Source organism: Labeo rohita, chromosome 5, assembly GCF_022985175.1.
Source record: "Labeo rohita strain BAU-BD-2019 chromosome 5, IGBB_LRoh.1.0, whole genome shotgun sequence".
Lineage (NCBI taxonomy): Eukaryota > Metazoa > Chordata > Actinopteri > Cypriniformes > Cyprinidae > Labeo > Labeo rohita.
In genome coordinates, this window is record NC_066873.1 from 15,058,475 (window position 1) to 15,062,293 (window position 3,819).

The 3,819-nt window shown below is 32.7% G+C and overlaps 1 long non-coding RNA gene across 1 annotated transcript; it reads right to left on the reverse strand.

Annotated features, from left to right (window-relative positions):
* Positions 1-352: 352 nt before the first annotated feature.
* On the reverse strand, positions 353-3,554 carry LOC127164850 (uncharacterized). Its single transcript, XR_007827706.1, has 3 exons — positions 3,212-3,554; positions 2,476-2,572; positions 353-1,020 (listed from the first exon to the last, which is right to left on the reverse strand). It is a non-coding gene; the product is annotated as an uncharacterized LOC127164850 (long non-coding RNA).
* Between the last annotated feature and the right edge of the window lie 265 nt (positions 3,555-3,819).

A 3,819-nucleotide genomic window follows, 5' to 3' on the forward strand; every position in this document is an offset into this window, starting at 1 on the left:
TAAAGTTGACTTACCAATTTAACCAATTTTTTGTCTTCAGGATGAATCTCACCGCTGGTTTGCTAGCACCACTGTGGGAGGAAAATACTAGTTAGCATAGCTTTACTGGGAAAGTGAGGAATTAACATTAAAACTAAATGTAATTGAGCCAAGCCCCGTCTAATTAGGCTAGCTATTCTGAATTATTCTGTCTGCTAATTTGCATATCTATACTGTAACTCATCTAAAAATCAATCTGTTGAATAATCACAGTCCATGAGCGAGTATTACATTAAAATATTGATGACAGACAGGGTGTGTGTGTGTTTGTGTGTGTGAGTACATACATGTGCTCCCAGCTGCTGCCCCCATACGGAAATGTAATATATGTGCTTATATGAAATACCCATATATTGAATACATGTTTATATATGCCATATCCATATATGATTCCTATTAGAAAATGGAACAATTTCATATATTGACATATAAGTCTACCCCATACAAAAATATATGTTTATGTATGTATAATACATGCATTGCCATATATGAAATGTATATAATTATTAATATATGTGAGATATATGTATGTTTTTATTATGTTGTATACAAATTAGACATATATGCATGAAATATATGGTATCATATATTTAATATTTTAATATGTGATCTTTGATCTTTAAATAGAGGTTGTAGACACATGTAAGACACTCTACAAAGTTGCAGTGCATTGCACATTTCACACCTTTAGCCTTAAATGTTAAATGGTACAGAAAGTTACACAAAGAAGCATCTTTATTTAAACAGAATTTATTTAAATAGAAAAAAAAAGTTACTGACCTGCACAATCAAACAGGAAAAAAAAAAAGAAGCAATTACATATATAACTGATCAAAACACTGAACAGGCATAAGAAACAGAACATCAATTGTAGTGGTTCAGCTAAAGGTCTACAGGTTTGTATTCCCACAGCTTGGTTAGTTTTTTGTTTATTGCCATCCCCAGTAGGCCCCAGGTGAAGAAATTTCTGGATTCCAGCATCTGTAAAAAAAAAAAAAGAAAAAAAAAAAAAAAAAGTAAAAGTTAGGTTTTTATAAGATAATTACAATAAATTTTCTGAACCATATATGATTTCAGGAAATGCACCACATTCAAAAGCAACTTTTTAGCTTTGGTAGTGTTGGGTGGTACAGTAAACTAAACTTGATTTTAGTCAACATGATATTAAAATATAAAACCTGCTTAAATCTTGCAATCCAACATTGTACCAAAGTTTAATTTAGGTTTTTAGTTAGAACTGTGCCTGTATCTTAAAGTGATTAACTACTATAAGATGACAAATATACTGAGTATTAAACATGGTTGGTAAAGTTAAAGATTATTTTAAAACTGCAGAATACTCATTATTTATGTAATAATTATAAATTGTAGTTGTAAAATATTCCCAGATACCACAAGGACATGGCAGAACAACGACAGAGCACAGCCTGCATGCCCATTCAAATTATATGTCTCTATATACATGAAGAACTAAACTATAGTAACCCAAATGCTCAATGACAGAGTTCACAGGTTACAATTTAATTTGCTATTTAGCATCAATGAAATAAAGTGTTTACATTCATAATACCTAATATGTGCATCGAGAATGTGGCCTGGAGAAAAGAAATAGAGGGGTGGAACTATGACATGGGTTTTTGAATGACAATTTTGATTAAATCCCCTAAAATAAGGTCTGCGGTTTACACAAACTCATAATATTTTCACGTTTTATTCTATGACATAAAACACACCAGTTAAACCCCACTCTTGATTTTTATTTATTTTTTTTTTTTTTAAACTGTTATGTTTCTTAAAAAAGGTGGTTGCTAACATGCTGCTAAATGGGACTACAGGCCCTGTCGGAGGCATTAAACGTCATCACGCTGAACAGTTTATCAATTTACAGTATTTTCCAATTGTAGTATAATTTATGGTACAATTAATTGTAGAATAACCAATTAATAGTTTCCCGCATGCAACACAAGTCTTCGGATGGAAGATGCTCATTTGATCGCTTTCCTACTGATATGGGGACTCTCTCTGTATTTGTACCATAAATATTACAATTATTCCATATAAACACCACATTTACTGCCTTTGTCACAGTCAAAGTGAAACTTTAATAATCTATAGTGCTTAAAGCCACGTTACGGCCACATGAAGCTGTTAGAAAGCAGACAGATTAAGGATTTTCTAGAAGCAAGGATAAAATAATATTTTGTGTACCCACCCTAACAAAATTAGAGCTGAAATGTGGTACTTCATTCACTAAAATAAGTTTAATCTAACCATATCCCAAAACTCACTCACTCCACTGTTATTTAATAGATTAAATGCACTAGAATTGTATTAAATAGTACATGGAGACACATTTTTAACTAAAATATTTTGTTGATTTGATTTGTTTACATGTATATTGCAGATGCTAGTTTTGGTTTCAATAAAATATTTAACCTTTTCTGTGTAGATGCTCCATCATTCACATCACTGCCATCCACATCTGCAGGTTCGGCCTCCATTTCTATTTTCTGAGAATGTCGGGACTCATTACCTTGTCATGGGACACAAACAAGAATAGCACAATTATCAGCAATGATATGAACAAAATTTACTACGATAGATTAACCATATGTTTAAAACCCCACAATCACATCCTTTAGTGTAACTTACTGTACCTTTATGCAATATGCACATACATGTGCTTACGCACCCACTCTAGGCATGTCACGGACATGTCAATGCACTTGGTGCAATATAACCAAGTACTGTCATTTACTATATGAATTCAAGGTGCTTGTATTTAAATAATTCCATTTCGTGCAGTTTTAGTCTAGACTACATCTCAGAGATAAACATTATAATTTTCATCCATTATTTTTGTCAGACAGCTTTAAATAATTTCCAAACGTGGCATTGCTTATCAAGTGAAAACAATGAGCTCACAGTATCTCCATACAGATTAACCTGTTACCCAAAAGCTAAAATTAACTTTAACGCGAGCAAATTGCAAAACACATCAATGCAGCTGTAATCATAACATCATATATACAACAATGACAGGGAATATTTAAAACATTAGCTAATCTATATAGAGACAGAGGCTCTTGCAGACCAAAACAATCATATAACACTTAGTTTCTATGTAATATTAGTGTAGGAATAAAGCGTTGAGTAAATTAGTGTAAATTACCTGCACCGCTGCCACATTCAAAGGCGTTTCATCCACTCCACTCAGTGATGTCGGTCTGTCTTCGTGCCCGTCTATAAAATCATTGTCGTTTATTATGTGAAGGTACTGGCACATTTGTTATCCTTCCACTAAGAAAAACATCTTACCGCAGATGACTGTTTGTTCAGCCGCAGCCATTGCTCAGACTCTGCCGTTAGCGCGGGTGTGTTTGAATTTTGGCGCATGCGCAAAAGCGCTATTGTGACGTTCACATACAATCGCTCATGTATTTTAATAAAATGCATTTTAGTTCATTGATGATGAGAGCACATATGGACAAACAGTTACATGAAGTGTTTCCCCCCTCAATAACTCTATAATACATTCCTACAAGTAACTTTTAGTACATTGGCATTTTTGAACAGGTTATATATTCATCTCTACTTTTTCCCCCAGAAAACTAAATTGAAACAATTAATAAAGTTAAGCAATGAATTGTGTTATATGATTTACAATAAGCAGTATCTTTTAGGCATATATGGTTAATAAACTTGCATAAATTCAGTATATACATTGGTAACAAATGGTCAAAACATAGAGTACCATATATAATTTTGATATATATTGTT